We start from the raw sequence: 21,833 nt of genomic DNA, 5'->3' as shown, positions 1-21,833 counted from the left end.
CTTTTGGTCTGGTTTTACTTTTGCTTTGCTGAAAATTTGAAGCCCAGCTGGCTATTTTTTAATTAGCAATTGAATTGCTAAGAAAACCTATTCTACAGATCACCATGACTATATAAATTGTGCCTTTTTATTCCCTGTTACTAGGTTTGCCAAGGTGCAAATGAATCCCTATTTACTCATCCTACCAGTATATTATCTGGGTTTTCAGGAGCCAAACAAGCATTAGTGAAGTCAGGATAGTATTACAGGGTTCACTTCTCAGCAAGGAGTGTTGAAATGTGGTTTGCAAGCTCTAGAGCTGTTCAACCTCAGACAAATATCTTGCCTTAGGGTTGTGCAGCTGGTCATGCCTGAGAGGTATGGTTTATTTGTAAACATGGTGTCTATATACCCCATAGGTACTTCTGTCTCTTTGCATTTTGATCTGTTTAAGCTCTGTGGTGCCTTGCAGTCTGAACCACAAAATGACTGACTGTTCCCATCAGCCTGTCACTTGGCTCCAGCTGTTCCCTTAAGCTGCAATGCACTGTCAAGTGAAATTGTCCAGCATGGTCAGTGATTTCATTTATTCCTTTATTCATTTCCCAGGTACTCAGCAATACCTGAGGAAGGCAACAATGGAAGTTTAATTTGGGGTTAGGGGGAAACTTTGGGAGAAGAGAAAGTGGTAGGATGTTATTGGGTTTACCCGTTATTCATATTCTTGTCACGGGACTCCCTTTTGTTAGCCCATTTGTTACTGAGTTCTATACAGTTACAATCATTTATTCCCTGATTCTTTCCATTGTAAGACTTTGTTCTCTACTAATTAGAACATAACTGGAAGTTAACCATGTAGCTTGATTTATACTCTCAGCAGTTATACTGCCCTTAGAGTATTTGAAGGAGTTCAGCCAAAATAGCTGCAGTGTTTTCAACAAAGTGCTTTGAGGAAAGTGTCTTTGTCCACACCTTTGGGTGATTTTTGAATAGTTTTGTCTTCAGGGCCCAGTATTTGAAAACTTCATGAAGGATTACTATCATAAGGAGTGATAAGGGCTCTTTTTTGCTCTTTCTAGAAAGTAAGCACTTCAGTGTAAATGATAATTTTAGCTGCTAAAAATATCTCAATATACTGCTGTGAAAAGTATCCCCTTTTCTTAGGATGCATATGCCTTTACTGTGACTACACACACTGATCACATACTGCTACAAGCTAAAAGGACTCTGAAGGACACACCCTATAAGATGATTGACTTCAGGTGCACTCACCCAGGCTTAGGATGGAAAGCAGGAGCCTTGATTCTTTCTCTCTGCTAAACTCTCCAACTTGCCTCCCCCTCATAGACACCAGGATAGAAGTCTTGGAGGAGGGAGGGCAAGAGGGAACTGAAAAGAAGAGATTGAGGTTCTAGCAGTGGATTGAGTTGGATGGAACAAGCTTACCAGGACCAGAAGGAGAGAGGCTGGCATGAGCAGGAAGCTGCAGCAAGATGGCTTGGGACCTGTTTTGAAGCTGAAAGGGAAAAAAGGCTCACAACATTGAAAAGAGGAACTGAGAGGTAAGGAAGAAACTGTGACCAAATTGGTAATGGGAAAGGGGGAGCGGGGTGTAAAAATGATGTCCCTCAGTGTTTCAACTGGGTATGTAAATCAAGCTTTGTTATTCCTCTGCAGGCAGCAAACATCTGAAAACCCACTAGCAAATTACCTATTCCCTTACAACGTTAGTCCTCACAGAAAATGACAGCATATTAGTGCTGTCAGCTATTCCATTAACATAAGTGTCAGAAATCTGTGTAATGGATCACAGATGCTCAAAGCTGTTGACTAACCAGATAGCTGTTTGCGTGCCACATGATAGAATTTCTGTATTTTAATATGCTCTTTCAAAACCCAGGAACTATCACCGTAAAAAAAAAAAAAAAAAAAAAAAAAAGACAACTGATTTCAAATAGTACTAGTGAAGCTCAAAGTCAAACACACTAAATCAAGGAAATGTTAGAATTAAGGTCGTCTTTAGAACTTCCATTTGTAGCTTTGTTTTGTCTTTTGATGTTGTTTTTAACTATTTGAGTGCATGCTGTACATGCACACCTTGGCTTTGATGCTGCACATTTGGTATTTAAATGTGTTTTGTGTACATGTAGAATTAAGACAGTCGTTTTACTGTAAGCCTTTTTCATCTCTTTTTCAATTTTTTTTTTTCTTTCCTGGAACATTTGAAGAAATCCTTCTCAGAAGAGTTTTGAGGCTGAAACCCTGAAAGCTTTTAATAACACAGACCCTACTTTTCCACCATTCCCTGGGCTGAATGCTAGAAACCAAGTAGCTTATACGACTTTTCTTTCAGTTCATCCTGTTTTGGGGCTCTTTTCAAAAGCATTTGAGTAGTTGTAGGACTGCAATAGGACTGCTGTAAATCCCATCTTCCCCTGCAGTGGAAACATTTCTGGAAAGCCTCTTACACAGGGGAAGATACCGGGGGCTGCGGAGAAGGGCACCACATACCCAGTCCTTCCATACTGCAAGTTGTGTCCGCTTTGGCTAATGAGGGATGGACATGCTTTGCCCAATGGTCTGAAGCCAGCAGCTGGCTAATTTCACCCACAGGGAAGGAGTTTAGGTACCAAAGGTGGGCTTTATTCCCTGTTTATTAAACAAATGTCATTCTACAATGAGCTCCAGGAAGGTCCTCTCCCTTCAAACACTGTGACTTCATTGCTAACCCTGAGGCCACTGCCCAAGCCAGAGGCTGGTAGGCCCCAGGTGCCTTGACAGGATAGCATGAGGATGCCTTGTCAGCATGAAGGACTTGTTCCTCTCTATATCTTGTGTAAAACCTATTGAAGCTTTCCCTACACTTATATGTGGGGAAAAAACACAGGAAGGATAGAGTTAAATGACCAGATATCTCTTCTGGGATAGAAAGGGGAATGTTCTAAGTGCTGCAAGAACTAAACAAACCCCCAGCCATTCTCAGTACAGAAGCCTTAATTCTAGCTTTCTAACAATGTTGTATTCCACCTGACAGCACAATGCAAGCAACGTGACATATAGTTAAGGACTATAGTACATTGAAAGTAACTATGCTTCCCCCACAATGCTTTTCCCCTCGGTAAAAATAAGCTGTATACAGTTGTACTGTGGAAATATCTTCTGCATCCTCTGGTACACTAGCAGACTGTTTTAGACTAAGGATCCATTTAGCGTGGAAATGCAATTAAAAGATTTTTGTAGTACTCAAGAGAAACTTACTTTTTTTTTTTTTTCTTCCTTGGCACAAAAAGCTGATCATCAGTATTACACTGAGATGTTATTTCTCTTCGGCATGTGGTTAATACAGAGCCAGAGAACTATGTAAGAGAGCACTGCAACAACAGCAAAAAGTAACCATGGAAAATGGAAAAAATCCTCTTGCTGTCAGTAGTTCAGAGCTTTACCTGTAAGGGAGCAGTTCCAGATTGTGCAATCTGCTTCATTAGCCCATTCAGCTTCTCAGTGTGTTATTAAGGTTCAACTTGCTTAACAAAACTGGGGAGATCAGAATATGCCATTCAAATGGAGAATGGCTTGAACAGTCTCTGGTATAAGTGGCTTACGTAGTTCGTTGTAGATTGATGCAGGGAAACTGCTGATAGAGACAAAACATACAGGATATTATTTCAAAGGCCCCAGAGCTGTAGGATGAGAATTCTTTAGCAAAGTCCTTTTACTTAGACAAAGTAAAAATAAAATATCTTATGTAGGATATAAGGAGGTTTAAATTTAAATCAGTGAAATGATGAAAGAGACCAGCAAAGCAGCATTTTGAACAGCTCAGCACAGGCTTTCTTTCCTTGTGTAACCACTAGATCCTAGGGAATGTTTAATTTATGCAGTCTTTAGTCAAACTGTTTTCACTTTAGAGTAGTTATCTGCAGACTTGAAATCACAGGCAGGAACCTTTCCATCAGTTTCTGTGGTCCCTACATTGAATGCACAGTGAACAGAAAGGCACACCACACTGTTCAGAACCTAATTTGAAAACTGACAATCTGCAAACCTCATTAAATGCAGGCTCTCTGTTGTAGCATGGGGTCACATGTCCTGGCACAAATCCACGCTGGCAAGGACATGGAGGAAAAGTGGGTGGGAGTGAAGGAGAAATGGGGCACAAAGGGGAGGAGGGTGTTGTGATGAAATAAGCACAAGTGCCAGCTGAAATGATGTGACCACAAGCCCTGGATGTGTACAGCAGTGCCTTGAGCTGGATTAAGAGGGCTGGGAATCATAGAATCATTTAGGTTGAAAAAGATCTCTAAGATTATGTAGTCCAACCTTTAAGCCTGGAAAGGTAAGCCTGTTCCTATTACAATGATCATCCAGAAAGGATGCCAAAGATTGAACTAGGTTTGGACAGTAGCCTTGAGGATGAGCTGAAAACTAGAAATACGTGTCAAACTAAAGGCATGCAATATGTTCAAGTTATGGAAAGAAAAATTAAGTGATTTGATCACTGTCCATGGGTATCTATATGGGCAGAAACTACCAGATAGAAGATTATTTAATGGAGCAGGAAAAGGGTGTAAAAAGATCCAGTGATAAGGAGCTACAAACTGAAAGTAGGACTTGTGTTTAGTCTGCAAAAGTAACTAACTTTTCAAGGTACCACGTAACTAGGGAATTGTTACAATTTTTAATGTGAGAGGGCATCTTTCAGAAATATACTTCAGTTCAACCGCAAGTTTTTGACCTTTTTGCTGTAAGAACTACAGGGTAAAACTTTCTGGGCAGTATACTTTACATTTAATGTTCAGAAGACTTAGTCTCAGAAAAATCCTACTTTCAGATAGGTATTGTAGAGGAGATGTAGAATAGTAAGAACAATGCCTATGGAATCTGTGTCTCACTCAAACACCCTTGACTTTGGCCTTCATGGTACTGTTCAGTCTAACTGCCATTCTAATGTTTATGATCCCAGGTTGTTTGTAAACTACATATTATAGAACATAAAGTTTCTCCTTCAAATATAAGAAAGTTCTTCATTGCTGCTTTAAATGAAAAACTCAAGTAACCTCTGTGCAGAAACACAATGGTGCTTGCTTAATGAAGATTTTATCAGTATGTCCTGTAAGTCCGTGTTAAATCCAATTCCTTCTCATTTCTTCCTTATGACTACCTAATGGCCAAACCCTGAACTGCATTAAGAATTTCATGTTTCTAATTGAGTCTCTTCCTTGCTAACTTCCCAGGGTATTGTCTATACTAGAACATATTCTTTATAATCCCCTATTTTTTTGTCTTTCTGGCAACATATGAAACAATTCCTGAATTCACATTTCCAGGAGTAGAAAAATTAAGGCTCTAAAGTTCCCCAAAACTGAATTCCAGCTTCTGAGTCTAGATTTTCATCTTCCTTGGTTGGTACGTTTACTTCATCTTGATGTAAAGTGACTGAGCTGTTAGTCTCTTAGGAAAAACAACACAAGGATATGTTAGGACCCTAACATACTGCACAGACACAAACTACTATTTTGTGGGTAGAGGTAGCCCTGATTTTGCACCTACTGTTCGTATATTGCCCCAGCATTAGTAACCATGTACCTGTATGCACCTCAAACAGCAATAAATAGGATGAAACTGTTCCTGGGATGTGTTGGGAGGTCTTTCTGTGTTTCTCTCCAGCCTCACACCCAGTGCTTCTTCTCATATCCTCCTATTTTTCACTGTCTGACTTTGGTTTGTGCACTCAGTCACGTTGCTGTTATTTTACTTTTTTGTGTCCTTCTGGAAAGGCAGCACAGGTTCAGTGCTGACCTTAGCTTACCTGACAGCCCCAGGTCTTGTGCTCTCAGAGTCGTGTCACAGCTGTGATCTGAAATGTTCTTTGTTGTCTTTTTCTCTTTCCTCCTAGATGTGGATTTATCTAAGGAGACAATAAAGCTGAAGGCCTCACACCTTCTGCATTTCTCCTGCCTGATGTAGCATGCTGGGTGCTGTGATATGATCACCACTGTCCTTTCTCAGGCACATTGTGTAACTTCAGTTCTAGGCACCCATCCACAGTGTCCTCTTTATTATTCTTCCTTTCTGATGGTGCTCCTGCTGCACAGCATGTAGCTCTCTTTGGTTTTATATACAACTTGCTGTGAAACATCCACTTATGGGAAGGGTTGTTCTGAACACAGACCTGTGGCAAAGTGATTGGAACAATTTCTGCTTTTTCTCACAATAATTATCTTATTTTCCTAGTAACTGATTGTTTATGAGTACTGAAACATAAGCACCACAACTGACTTAGGAATGTCCTCTGCTGACATTCCCCAAAACACCAGTGGCGTGCAAATCAACCAGAAAGTGTTATTATTTATTTATTTACTTTTACTGGCCTGAATTCTTCCTTTTCCACTTCTGTGTTGCCCCTAAAGCTTCTTGCTATTTCTTGGTTTTTATTTTCTCTCTCACACTTTCCTCTGTGCAGCTCTGAGACAGCATCCAGATGGTCTGCTCCTGAAGTGAGTTCTTTCTGGAAAGAGCCTCGCTCCTGTCACTCACAAGAGGGTGAAGCTGGCCTGAAAAACGGCTGCAAAGCAGAGAGGGTTTTTCCTTTCACTGGCACTTAGGGCTTGTATAGATCTAAACTCTCTCTCTCTCTCTCTCTCTCTGTGCACATATAAGTATATAGATATATAATTTGTTTGTGTAGAGATACATACAAATATACAAATGAACTGTGGAGAGTATTAGAGATCAACTTACTGTTTATTGCTTCCCCTCTGTTTTGAGCAAGTAGCCTATGTTTTCAGAATACATCTTTTAATCTGAAGCATTACTGGTATTTGCAGTATTTCCTATTGGTTTTAAATGGAACCTACAATTTTCTAAGTGTGACAGGTATTCAAACTCTGCATCGAAAGGAACAAGCCATGTATAACTGCCTCAGAAGCTTTTCCAGTGGCTAGGCAGGTGGCTCTAATTGTTCTTTCACTTACACCATAAGTACCTTCCCAGAGGTGTGGGAAGTTGCCACTTGTGCTTCTCTCAGACAAACTTTACAAGATTCCTAATGGTCATATTTCAACCCCAATTTTGCACAGGCTGGACAAGATTAGACCTAGTTTTTAATATACTGCTGATATGCATTAGGCACTTTAAATTCGTTTTAGCAAATTTCTTTTCCATGGAGATTTCTTGGTTTATAAGCAAAAGCTACTACCATGCAATATTTCTGAGAACTGAAACCATATGGTTCAACTTTAAATTATTTCAGATGCCTGTAGTCTACAAATGGAAATTTCCTCGCACAACATAAGATGCTGGTGAGTTTCTCCAGTGAAGAGTTAAATAAGTCAGACCACAGTCTATCTAGTCATAACAATTAGAGGCAGAAATCTTTAATAATTTAATTTAATTATAACCTCTCTTTTGACTGTGACTGGTGTAGAAAATTGCAAATATGAAATGCTCACATAATTATTATTCTGAAGATCATTCAGGACAAATAAGACTAAAAAAGATGTTAAATCTCTTAAAGGACTTAATTATTTTAAAGTCATACATTAATTAAGGTGTTTATTTATTAATCCTTGGAAATTGAATTCTGTACTCAGAATAAGTGCTGTAATTTTCTTGAGTAAGTGCAGTGTTTCTCATACATGAGAGAGGTTGAATTGCTCAACCTTAACTTTAGAATTGTCTACAATAACTTGAGGGATGCTGACAATTAACTCACTCAACAACTTCTCTGTGCCTCCAGCAAGTTTTGTGGCTCTAACATCTCCCTGTTTAAAAATCTTCTTGTTGGCCTAGTTTATTTGGGTCATTTACCAGTCATTGTCTGCTGCTTCATTTCTTGCTGACCCTGATTTATCCATCTGGAATTAAAGCAGGATGAAGACAGAATTGTTTCTGTGGCTGTGGGTACATGCCAGCTATCACAACAATTTGAAGTTGAAGCACTTTGGCATTTGTCATGTGGCTCCTCTGCAAGATCCCCTGCTCACATAAATAAGGGGTTGGAGGGCCTGCTACTCCTACAGCTTTCTGTCCCTCCTCATGCTGGCCCTCTGAGTGTAGGAGGTAAACTTCACAGATGTTCTTATACAATCATAGCTCTCCCTGATATATCTTTGTGAGTCAGGGTTTTGGCTACCATCCTAGTTCTGTGCTTATTATTAAATATATATATATATATATATTTTTTTTAAAGCATAAAAATCAGGCTGCAGGTTTGTGATTTTGTTATTTACCTCCTGTGTACATCATACTCCCTTTCTTCATATTCTGCTTTCTTGGGACACCCATGTAAAACAGACTGAACACTTCATCCTCAAGCAGAGAATAAGCCCTAGTGGTTATTTAAAAAGAAGTGATTTGGGTCAAAGTCTTTTGTGTGTGTGTGTAAAACAGAGTTAACTGCACTGTAAATTAATGTTTTGAGGTATGTGGAGCACTGTAAACAGATTAGAAAAGAGGTGAAAGAAATTGTCTTTTAGATTAAGACAATGTATAGTGCAGGAGAAGCCCCAGGCTTTTCAATCCTTGCAGATCCCTTACAGCCAAAAGCTGTACCTTACCTTCTGTGCTGCAGTGCCCAGGGAAAAATGAGAATCCTGCCTCTTCAGCAAAAATGCTGCAAATCTTACTGCAGATGACAAAATACAAAGCCACAGTACTGCAATAGCAAGCTACAGAGCTGCCTGGAAGGGCACAATCTAAGGAAATCAAGAGGTGCCTTCCACATTCAGTTATAAGTATGCTTTGCTTTGCTTTCCTGCCTCCCCCACCCCTCTTCTCAGTGGCCACACAGACTGTGAGAACTGTTACTGCACCAGATGGAGCAGATTTAAATTTCATATGAGAAGTAAAATATTGGACAAGAGAATGTGAATCATCTTAATGTTGTATAAGGGCTATCATTTGCGCTCTGTCACCCTGCTCCATGTTACAGACAAGACCCTCCACTGTAGTTTAACCAATGAGCACAGAGTATCAGCAAATGAAGCCATTCTAAATGTTGGCCCCTAAATGGCTGGTACCTTCTCCCACACCATGCTATCTATGGGTTATCTGAAGGTTCTCCAGAGTGCTTTAACAGTTCAGTAGGGTGTCTCTGGCCCCAATATGTTGCCTGTTTTCTGAAGGCAGATGTCCCTGTGGTTACAAACGCAACAGCAGAGACTGATGGGTGTTCCCCAGCTGCTGTAAAAACTGGTGGATGGGCTCAATGGCATGTGGCTGCTCAGTGCTGGTCGCACGTAAGGTCTGGGTAGAAGTTAGCTGTGAAAAATAATTGCCTCCATTTAATTGACTTTCCTTTAAGGGAGGGAAGAAAAAAAAAAAGACATACTTAAGCACTGAAGTCTGTTCGAGCCATTGGAAATTTCCTAAACATACAGGTGTCATTGATTTAAAGTTAGCAGATCCATTGTCTATAGCACCTTCTCAGACTCTCAGACTGCTTCTCAGAAGGAGCAATCCTGTATTTGTGAAATTCAGGTGCCAAACAAAAGATCAAAGTTTCAGTCTTGATTGTGGCTGTTAGGGCCCCTTCCAAATGCAATAAGTCATTGGCCTAAAGTAATTTACCTTTTCTGATGGCTGGAAGTAAGGTACATAAAATTCTTCTGAATGCCCATCTGAAATAGCTCTTTTTAGCTACCAAGTGCGTTTATTGCACCTGCAATTATTGGAGTAATTGACAAGGTCTATTTTTCCCACGTTAGACTAAAAATGAAACATTTATTTTGACACATTGGGCTACTGCCATCTGTGCCCTAGTATCAAAACATTTTTTTAATGTTCTATTTCAGCTGCTCCAGTTGGCCTCCAAAGAGCTTAAAATCTGGCAAAAATAGCACCAATGTTTAACTGTGCACAGAAGGTATTATTTATATGTCAGTAGCACATTGTTTGCTTTCTAGGTCTTTAACAGCTGTATATAATGACATGATCCTTTACACATGTTAGTTGTCATGGAACATGTCACATGGCTATTAAGTACAAAGCTGAGGGTCAGCAAATCATTTTGTATTTTTCTCATGTATAAAGATGATACACAGTCATTGCATGGAATCTCACTGTAAGACAGATACTATATTATTTCATCAAATGTAATGATGCACTTTGCTGGCATTCGCAGGAAAAAAAAATATTTCTGTTAATCTGAGTCTATTCTTCAAATATCAGGTTAAGAGTTCCATTTAAATCTTCTTGTATAGAAATATATGGTATGTAATACCAACAAAAACATCCCCACAGGCAAGAACTAGGGCTTGGCTCTCAGATGACCCAATTTTGAGAGAGACAATAAGATTACTAGATTGAGGTGCAGCTGATATTGGTTGGTGCCCAAGGCCACCTCTAAACTTCATCACAGTCTGTGATGCAAGGTCACCTTACTTCAGTGACTGTAAGCTGTAAAACAAACAGAAGATTCAGCTGTGTAAATTTATAGAATTTACAGAAACATGTATTTTCAATAGAGGCCTGTTCTGTAGTTCCAAGTTCCTTTGGCTACCTTAAGTCTAATCTTTAATATAGAAGAATACTGGCAACAAGACTTTCGAAATTCTAAAATTAATTATAACAGTAAGTAAAGATAAACATGATTATTTTGGTTAACCATTAGAGGAATATGGGACAAATCACCTGAGAAGTAATAACAAAATGAAAATAACCATTTTTTTTTCCTCAAACACTGCTAAACTCTTCCAGTTCCTAAGCAGTACTTTCCAGATGCTGCTAGATATGACTTTTGTCATAAAACTAAGGATGCACATCAATCTGTAGACACGTGGCCTGGGAGTTACGGAAGCAAAAAAAATGTCTTCAGGCAGATTTTTAGGCAAAATGCATGCATCATTCTTTCAGACAAATTGTGAAAGTTTACCCTTTGTTGTTGATGCTGAAATGGAAAACATTACAAAAATAAATGTCTTTTGATTCAACCTCATCTTGTTCAATTGGGACAGGAGCGTGGGGGGGGGGGGGCGTGGAGGGGGTTCAGCAGTTTGGATTGCCGATCTGTTGTATTCTTCCATAAACTACTACTCTACATAAGTTAGTAAGTGTTCAATATCCCTTTCTTCTCACTGTTCAATGCTTCAGCATCTAATTTCAGTTGAAAGAAAATTGTAGGTTTCATAAAATAAGTTTAACAAAAAGGAAAATATTCTCCATTTTTGAATGTATGTGAAGCAGTCTACGTGAGAAATTAATATTACAAAATTGAATTCATGTGATTCAGTGGTGAGTTTGGGGTTAAAATAGCAGCACTTAGAATCAAGCAAGGGTGTACAGTTTAGCCAGAAGCTGAAAGCCATAACTGGGTGTGTCAAAAACAGACTTAGAAGCCCCCAGCTTGTCAATACAGGCTGAAGTCAAACCTTATTCCCCTCTCTATTCTTCTATTTTGTAACAGTTTCAACACACATCTACATCCCTGTAGTTGCATAGCACGTATTATGACACCTTTTTTTTATCCCCACATCTCAGTATCATTCAGGCATCTTGGGGTTAACACAAGTGAGTAAAGAAGTCTATTTTTGAGATTGTCTGAGAGTTCACTTTGATTATTCATAGATGAATCAGCATGTCGTCATCTCTGTAGGTCTAGACGTAAGAAAGGTATAATATCCAACCCCATGCAAGTCACGACTGCAATGAAAGCCCTTTATCTGAGCAGTGTGAAAGCACATTCACTCAGGAATCAGATGCAGGCTCAGAAGCAGTCAAGCAAGAGCAGCTCAGCTAAAGCTCTGGGGAAGAAAAGAAAATGCTGGCCTGAAATACTGTGAAATATAAATAACAAGACCAATTGGGGTTGCATAAGCATATGCTGAATGACATGTGAAAAAATAATAACCTATAAAAACCAAGAGTCACTGTTTCCCCAGAGGTAAAGCCATTCATGGCAGTTTAAGCCCTTTCTTGTTCAACTCTGTTATACCTGCAAAAGCCATCTTTGCTGACAAATATTCATCGCATCAGTGTCGTCAAGAGAAAGGTTCATGGGCATCTAGCCGTATTTATTTAGTCAGCAGCTTCAACTTTTCCCTTTTTCAGTAAACCTCACCTGACATTACAAATGCAAAAGCTAAAAGCTCACTAGGGATTATATGGCAATGCGAATTTTACAGATGAGGTTAAATGTTATCTAAAACTTCATAGAATGGTTTGGGTTGGAAGGACCTTAAAGGTCATTTAATTCCAAACCCCCTTACTTGTTAACATTTTTTTTTAATTCATGTGGGACAATTGCTGCACAATAAAAGAGATTTTCACATAAATCTGTAGACTTTACAAGCCCATCGTTCGCTATTTTTCAGTGGAAAACTGTATTTTAGCTGCTCCAACTCTAATGGGATTCCCTTCAGTGCTGCATAACCTGCTACCTTTGGTCAGATTAATATCTCAGGGGCAGAATTTTCTTCAGTGAGAACAAGTGTTTCAACTGCACGGATAAAATGCAAGATACTGGGATAATACGTGGAGGAAAAGCTTATGTTATTTGAAAATAAAATCAGTTTCATATGTAAGAGACTCGAGTATTGCTCCTAACTTGATAAGATAGTTATGGTATGTGTTAGAAAATGTGGAAATCAGGGGAAGATTGTAACAGACTATAGAGAGTAAATCTAACAATCTGATTTGCTCATCAAAGACTTATATTGCAGTATAGTCCCCATTCTTACCCTGTGAAAACTCCTCAGGTGCCTTATACGAGGTCTCTCTCTCAAATAATTTACATTTAGTATATTAAGCCATATATCCAAGTAATGAAAACTTTTTGTATTTAAACTAACAGTTCATTGCATCTATAAGTACTACCAAGTCTATGATCATAATATGTTAAAACAGTTGGTGACCCAACAAAGCAATGTTGGCAGATGCAACTTGCCCATCCAGAGAAGATACTACTCTGGGCCACATCAGTATAGGACACCTGATATATATATACAGAGAGAGAGAGACTGGCAAGTAAATGATAGTTAGCATGGGTATTTTTTATGTTTCCATGAAATATACAGAGATGAGAGCATATCTGGAAAGGGACCAATTACAAATAACCCTGCACAAACAAGCATAATTAACAGGATTCAAGAAGCAGTAATGATCATTCTTTTAACACAGTGTAAGTCTGCCTAAAGAGGTGAACACATCAAAAAAACACAGCATGAAATTTTAAAAAATCTTTGACTAGTTTGGCTTTGGGGAGCTTGTCAGATTATTAACTTTACTTTAACCTAATTTTAATTTTGTTTAATGTGATTTCTTTTTCCATGAAGCTCTTTGAAGGAATGTTGTTTATGCAAATAAACTACATGGAAAATTGGTTTTATAACTAAATGACAGTTGACAGACTAGACTGTAATAGCCAACTGGGAACTTCTAAAGCATGATTTGTTTACTCAGTAGTACAAATTGCATAGCTCTGATTATTAGGGACAGTAAATATCTTAATAGTGGCTATTTTAATTAACAGAGTCCTATGGCTGGATTTCAGTCCCTGCTAAGACAGTTTTGTGCTGCTCCAGTGGCAGCAAAAATAGCCTCAATCCTTATTTCAGTACTTGCCCTATTTAATAGTTCAGAGGAGCTGGAATAACGAAGGTCAGATTTATCCCATTTATTTCCTACCAAAACAATGCTTCTTGCTTGACTGTTTGTTCAAAGAATAAATCCTTCCATTTTTATCCTGTCAGCTATAACTTCTCCTTTGCCTTCATCTGACTCCATAGTTCTTTTGTTCTGGTAGGGATGCAAGTCCTTTAAGAAATCCCTCTTCTCCCAAATCTTAAATTCTACCTCGCTGTCAGACCTTTGAAATTGTTTTAGAATTTCTTGCATCATTTGAATTTCAAGGTATTTTTTGTCATAGACTTCTACAGAATTAAAACCAAAATGAAACTGTATAGCTGCTACATCTGTAAGTAATATGACAACGTTCTCACATCTTCACATGTAGAAATATGGATTCTAGATAGGGAGAAAGCTATTGCACGTTGCCATTTTCCTGGCAGTGCAAGATTTTGCCTTCTGACAACAATTTAAAATAACACATCAAGAAATTTTGCAGCATGGACCCTGCAATACTTCTTGGCATTACTGCTTAGCTCCACTTTTATCCTGTACCATGATCCTATAATTCCTTGAATTGATTCGATCGGGATGCAGGTAGCTAAAGACAGATATACCACATATTGTAGGTGGCTTGCTGTAACCCTCTTAAATGAATATTCCAGTTATTTTCCAAGAGGATCTACTGTGAGAATTGTAGTGTTCTCCCTAAGCTGAGGAAAAACTGTAATTGATACATGTATAAACATCAGTTTAATTTCTGAAAGTTTGGTATTCCCCAGAGATACCTTTATTAAGTCATCTATGATTGATTGTTGCTTTAAGGAAATTTGGAGAAACACACAGTTCTCTGGTCCTTCCTGACATCAAAGCCAGTGCTCTAATTTACAACAACACAAAAACACAGCCCCTATACAGCAGGGGATGAAGAGAGACTGATTCCAGAGACCTCAGAAAGCCTTAGCAGGCAAATTACTGGGGACAGAGAGAAGGTGGCCACCAGCTTCCCAACGAGTTATTTTATGAGCAAGTGAAGCCCTTTAGAAATGACCAACCTTGAATTTCAAAATATATTCTTCTTGTCCTCCTTTCTGTGGCTTCTTTCCCATCTATAGGCATCTCAAAACTCTTTGGGAAAGGATATTTGTTGGACGTTTACTTTATGGTCTGTTTTACTCCATCTCTGTCCACTCTATATGCCATGGTGACACAGGTCAGTGAAGACACTGCAAGGAAAGAGCCATCTGAGAAATCTGGAGAGGACAGAAAGCTGGTGACAACTGTCAAACTGTCAGGTGAGCAATGCCATGAATAAAATATCCCTAACCTAGCTATGAAATTATATGGGGCTGCTGAGAAGCAATCGCAATGTTAGTATAGGAATGAAAATCATCTGGACAATAAAAGAGGAAGCTGAGTTATGGTGCAGGATGTCAAGTCAGCTATAATTAGGGTAATCCAGTTGAGGTAGAATAATAATGATAGGGCACAACATAAATAGGAAGAGTACACATTGTTCAGGAAAGCTAGAAGCAAAAGGCGGGGTAGTGAAAGAGCATTATACATTCATAATGTGCTAAAAGAAAAAAAAAAGGAAGATAACATGATAAAATTGATAAGTTTGAGTCAAAAACAATTTAAGAAAGGATCATAGAAAGATTTGGATAATGCTGGATGTCTGCTTTAGCCCCCTAGAGTTTAATTTGTGCTGGATAAAGATCTCCATAACATTATTAGAAAGAGAAATATTAGCACTAGGAGAGATTTACTGTCTTTATGGGAGATTTTGACCTTCTAGAAACAGGCTTTAAAACAAATATTGCTAATAATGGCAGAAAGTAGGAATATCTGGCTATAGTAAGTAAAAGATTTTTTCACTGAACAAAGGAGTTATAACAAAGACATACATCTGGGAAGGGAAACAATAGTTATGTCTCTGGAGTTAAACATTTGAAAACTTGACATCCTTGGGATGTCTGTGAGTCACTAGTGTAATAGGGAAGAAAAAAAAGTGTTCAGACATGTCAGGCAGCTAAAAAAATATCAGGCAGTAGTTCAAATGTATCTAAAACACAATGCGCAGTTCTTCTTAACTTTATTAAGAAAAAGATATTCTGATAACCAGTTTGATGATAGAGCTTTTTTCTTATTTGACCTGAAGAGTACAGATGGACAATACGTAAAACCACCCGAAGGCAGAAGAAAGTGTGATTAAAAAAATTATCTTGGCTTGTTTAGACAAAATAAATCAAGGCTGGAAGGAGTAGTAACACATGGGAAAGAAAAGAATTATTGTACCATAAATTATAACATTGGCATAAAACCAACTGGACTTACACCAGTACAAGTAAAGGATAAAAGATCCTTAATCACTAGAAGATTTAATTTCTCAGCAACATTCTGTATACAGACACACCAGGGCAAAGGCAAAGAACACAGTGAATAAGTAAAACTGTGATTTGATAATTAAGATGGTCACTTAAGGAGACCTTTGCATCCAGGAGAAATGAGGTGGTTTGGAGTTATGGCACTGATTAACAATATTTTGCATTCTTTACAGAAAAAGGTGATATCCGCTTTCTCTGTGAAGTATCCATTTTTGTATTCCTTGATCATGCATACCTTGTCAGTAATTTGATTTGTGACTGCACTGTGCCACAATGTATGCACTTAGAATAACTAAGTCTTGGTACAATGTTTTTTGAAATATTTTTGAATGCATTTAGAAGAAAAATGGAAAATGATGAAGAATTATTTGATTAAAAATAGAGTTTCCCAAATGAAATGGTCTGTTACGTATAGGATGTTACTATGGAGACACAATATATTATTGAGAGAAAAAAAATGTAGTTGGATTCATACTCCTGTAGTCATATAATAAAAGGGAGTTAAAATGGTTATGCTTATTGCTGTAATGTTTCTGAGGAAATAATTGTAAAAGAGTGCTATTATTTAATTGCTTTATTTCCCTCTGAAGTTCGATAAATGGAAGATGAACAGAAGAGATTCTCACTGTTTTTAAAACTAGTGCTTTAGTCTGCATATTCAAGTGGACATCTCTGAATCACTTAGTGTTACTGAGGTATTTTTTGCCCCCAGAAGTAGATGTCAGTATTTTTCAGTGAAAGTTGAGTTACTCTGGCATCTAGCAATCTGCAAAAGCTGAAAACAAAATGACCAAGTGCATGACTGTATAACAGTATTTCAAACATCAAGAGCATGAGCTATCAGACCTTGAAGTTTCATGAAGCATGCTGGCACTTGTTACATAAGCAATGCTATACAAAAAGTAACTTCCGCTATGATAAGATCTATATACCCATTGCCTTTCTTAGATCACACTAAACCTTAATGACCTGTCTGTTGGAGACCTGCTTGCAGAACTTTTTATTTTGCAAATATATATAGCGATGGAATGAAATATCTCTGCCATTCAAGATGCTTAAGCTGATACTAGAGATAGGGAAAAACAACCTGAGCGATGGAATAACCAGCCAGGTCTTCACAGTGCTCAGCTGGCTGTGTTTTATCCAAATGTAAGTTTTTGGTTATAAAGGGCAACCTAACATACTCTGTCTTCAGTAAAAACAATCCCATGTTGCCAGTGCCAGGTGTCCCCCATGCAGTGCTCAGGATTGATGACTGCAGCATGCTGTGGCTGAGCACTATAGAAATTCCTCAATACTTTTATTCCAGCCATCACCTTACTGCTGAAACTCAAGGCTAAATGCATCAGCTATAGCTGTCTGGGCTCTCTTGGCATCACCTTGCAGAAGGGAAGCACTTAACCACATTAGGAAAGCTTCTAAAATAAGTTAATGAGTTGATGGCTGGATAGAAGCTATGCCCCATTGAGAGAAATCTGCAAATTGTCAATTAAAACTGCCAACTCACAGCTGAAACTATTTTACTGCATACTTCTGTTAATTCACTAAGTGGATTCAGAATGGGTGACCTTAAGGTTGTACCTTGACAGCTTATAAGAGCCTGGCTATGCATTGCATTGACTGGCTATAGTGCAGAAGAAATAGTTTTGCAACTTGGGGAAACAAAGTCCTTACTCTGTCATTCACTAGGAATTTATTTGTTGAAAAGAAATTCAATCCAGGCTTTTCTGATAGCAAACAAAAAGATATGTCTCAGTTAAGTTGCCCCCAGATGAATCATAAAATATAACTTAATATGCACATGCATCTGTTTCATGGAAACTACAGGCACGAGGAAAATTATGTGAGTGTTTTAAAGGTTCTTTAGTAACAATGATCTCAATTGTATTTTGTTAATGCAAACTTGAAGTTATAAAGAGGAAGAACAATAATGGATGGAATGACTTTCTCTCTTTGTCCTTTCCATTCCCCTTCCTTTCTTATTTTATATCTAGTTTAATAAGCTGATATTATGAGAGAGAATTTTTTTTTTCTTTGTTGGCCCTGAGATGCAGATTTGTTTGTGTTTATTTGTCTCCTGGAGCTGAATTCAGAATTACGGAAGCAGTTCTGGTAGAATCTCTTCTTATGGTTGTTTTAAACTACTATAACCGCTATAACAATTCTGCAGTTTACAGGAATGATACAAAGAGACAATTGACCTTTATTTTCATTGTCCTGTTCCAGGATTACAAAAGACCGTGGTCCCATTGCATGACAGAGGTCAGAATTTACTGACGCCGGCTGTACTTGCTACTGAGAACAAAGTACTAAGGTATGCAATGTGATGAGTAGAAAATGGAAGAATATCATATATCTGTTTTCTGGTAGTGGAGGCTGAATATTGGCTTGCTTTGTGCCTTGTGTTACCCAGCCAAGATTCCTTCAGTCTGTCACAAACACAGCATCTTGTCGACTGTGCTGTCTGTCTCGCAGGCATGGAAATGCCGCTTCTGCTTTCACCCGTTTTTCCTGGCAACACGGTGAGGGGAGAAAAGAGGTTGTTAATATTAAAGAGAACAGTGCTGTAACACTTAATGAGGACACAACTGGGGAGGTTGACCATATAAAGGCTAAAGCAGCTGCCCAGTAATGTACAGGCATAGTTAAACCTACAGATTTTGGCACATTAGTCCACTGAAGGCCAACTAGTCTGTTGTGAGAGAGTGAAAGGTCACATTGATGGCAATGAATGGAAGCATCAAGTCTGAGCAAGAGGTTCCAGCACACTGGCTTTTTGGAGTTTGCTGACAGAGACAGGTGTGCTAACCAGGAGGCTGTGTCATTTAAGTTGCTTGAATTTCATAAACCGCTATGCTGCAAGAAACTACTTTGCATACAGGAAAAATCTCATTTCTAAATGCTATCAGTTGTTGTTTTTTTTTTTTTTTTGCACTTAGTCTCAATAGATTCCAGCATAGATGTGGACTGAACAACTTTGGTTTGGATGATAGAATGGCTGCAATTGTGAAAATTGGGGTTCTTGCCCACTAGATTTAGTTTAAGAAAATTTCTAACAATAGCAAAGAGCTCTTTGTTCTATCTTTCCCATTGACTTTCTCCAGCACACATTTATAGTCCTGAGAGTTGTCAGCATACCTGTAGTTGTCAGTGCTGAGAGGCTAGAGGGAGAATGGAGAAATGTGTTTATTTCACCAAAATAAAAGCTTGCGATGATCATAACTTCAATCCCTCTGAACTGTAAGTCATTCCCCTTAGAACATCAGACAATATAACCTGAACAGGGAGACAAACAACTTGGTCATTATTCAGGACAAACAAAGGATATTTCTCCTGTAAAAGAAAAAAAAAAATGACAAAAACAAGCTTCAAACATTATTATAAACAGATCTCAAACTTCTTCCCAGAGGATTAATTTCTCAGTATAAAATTTTGAAGAAAATTGACATTTTTCCAACAAATAACATGGGCAAATGAAATCTGAAAAACATTCCATTTTAATTGTTAGAAATCAATGGGGAAAAATCACCTTAAAGTGAGAAGCAAATTTTCATTTTAAGTTTTTCAAGGACAAAAAAATAACCTCTTACAACTGTAGGTTGAAAGCCATAACAATAAAATTAGCTTTTGGGAATATGAAGGTTCTCTTGCATTATGAGGAAGTTAGTACATAATTAAGCCTCAGGTATACTGATGGCTTCACATTTTCAAAGGTCTTAGGAGACTAAATTTGATGTGACATATGGCTATATATAATGTTTCCAGTTGTATATCAAAAACAATTTTAATGAGAGCCGTTGTGCCAAATACCTCTGAAAATCCAGCCCTGGCTACCTTGTAAGAAAAGGGCCTGTCATACTAGCTCATGTTTATCTGAAGAGGGAATTATTTCCTTCAGGATGTCAGGTATTATGGGAAATTCTAATTATATTTTATAGACAAAGTAAAGCATTATTTTTCTTCTTATCCATAAGTTACCCATAATCTGCACATTGCTTTGAGAAAGAAAAGAAAACATAAATTAAGGATAGAGGTTATCTGCACAAATATGCCAAAGAGAAAGTGTAGCCATTTCTCCTCCTTGCTGTTTTTGGAGCCTCAGAGACCTGGTTGTTTTTAGCAGTGAGTGTAACATTGGTATTACTAAATTATCCATTCCTGAGAACAGGTGCTTATAACTCATGTTTACATCGAGTTTGAAGGCAAAAGTGACCACCTACACTGACTGATATGTCAGAGCCCAATAATTGTTTTTGCTTAAAGTAAATTGTTTAAAAAGCACATCACCACTTCTTGTTTCACTAATGTTTCAGTCATTAATGTTAAATCTGTACTGTCTTTGCAATGTGAATTTTTTGTTTTCAGTTTCCAGTGAGTATTTTTGATCCCTACTGAGACTGTTCTTAGTGTGTAGGAGTTCCCCTTTTTAGAGATAAATATATTTAAAAATCAATCCAACTTTTAATTTACTTTTGGATAAGCTAAGCAAATTTATTTTGCTATGTTGTTTGCTATTTCCTCCAGCTCTACCATCATTATTGTGATTCTGGTTTTGCTGGTTTCTTAGCTTTTCTTTACTTTTTTTTTTTTTTTTTTTATTCCAGGTTCTGAGACTGTACAAGTAGTTTGCATCATTTTCATATTGTTGATTCTGGATCAAAAACACACTCATACTTCTACTCACTAATTAACATGTATTTCTAGGGTCAGTGTTGGTTTTCAAGGCGATATTCAGGTGAACAGCACAGACTGTTTAAGTTGAGCAACAGTTCTGAAATGAGAAATTACATGGTCATGCATGTGTCCAGTCTGCATATGTCCACGTAGTGCATTGCACAGTCCGTTACCTCAGGCAAAGTAAATTGCTGGCTTGTCTAGAGAGATTTCATTTTCCTCCCACTGACTTGGCAGAGCAACCTAATGTCTGCCTCTAGCTGAGCATGTAGATGTGTGCTAAACGTGTCCTGGGACCCCTGCAGAATTATGATCCCTTGTTTGTGATATTAATATAGCTATTAGAAGCCAGAAGCTCAGAAGAACGCTGTCAGTATCATGTCCAAACAGAAATATGAGACTCTGTGCCTGTTTCACACGTGTAAAACATGTTACAAGTGAATGTACGCAAATCTCAGCAGTCACTTGCTGGTAAACTTGGCATTGTATGTGCAAACAACGTGTGCCAGAGCCTGTATTGTTTTAAAATCTGCTTAGATTATAGGTTAGTAATCATTGCTTTTGAATTGAAATATTACCTGGATGGTATTTGATGGGATTATATTTTTATTATTAATTTTATAATATTCACACACACACACACACTTTTTTACTCCCAAATTGTAATCCCAAATTTGGGATTTGACTTGGTCTTTGTTATATCCTATCAATGTAACCCCTTCACAATATTTTTTTTTTCTCACAGAAGAAATCAGGCATGGATAAATCACAACATCATAATCTATCTTTAATGTCCTCAAGAAAATGCTATGATCTATCATTTGGTCTTGTATCCGAGACATTATATTTTGAGTTCAGGAACTTTTCTATAAAAAATTCAGTGTTTCAGTCCATTAGTTACTCACTTTAGTTTGACCCAGCTTTAACTGGATTGAGCATTGTGAAAATGAGATAGATGGGAAATGGCCTTCAGTAGAATGAATAATTTGATGATCTCCACTAATTTGCTATAGGACAATGACCACATTAAGGAGATTTATTTATTTTTTTCTGGTTTAGAGAAGACTTCAGGCTATGTACTAACAACAAAAAATTTGGAACTGACTACTATGACTATTTTATGCCCCTTGCCCAAATATATTTCTAACATAAATAAAGGGAGCTTTTACACGTGCAAAATTACTTAATGTACTGACTTACATTACATATGTCTTGCATCTTTCTCTTATT

General features: G+C 37.9%; 1 long non-coding RNA gene across 1 annotated transcript; it reads left to right on the top strand.

Annotated features, from left to right (window-relative positions):
• Positions 1-1,215: 1,215 nt before the first annotated feature.
• On the top strand, positions 1,216-18,243 carry LOC121073402. Its single transcript, XR_005821690.1, has 3 exons — positions 1,216-1,541; positions 14,756-14,837; positions 18,156-18,243. It is a non-coding gene; the product is annotated as an uncharacterized LOC121073402 (long non-coding RNA).
• The last annotated feature ends 3,590 nt before the right edge of the window (positions 18,244-21,833 follow it).

This window comes from Cygnus olor, chromosome 7 (assembly GCF_009769625.2).
Source record: "Cygnus olor isolate bCygOlo1 chromosome 7, bCygOlo1.pri.v2, whole genome shotgun sequence".
In the NCBI taxonomy this organism is placed as follows: Eukaryota; Metazoa; Chordata; class Aves; order Anseriformes; family Anatidae; genus Cygnus; species Cygnus olor.
This window is presented reverse-complemented; position numbering and strand designations above follow the sequence as displayed.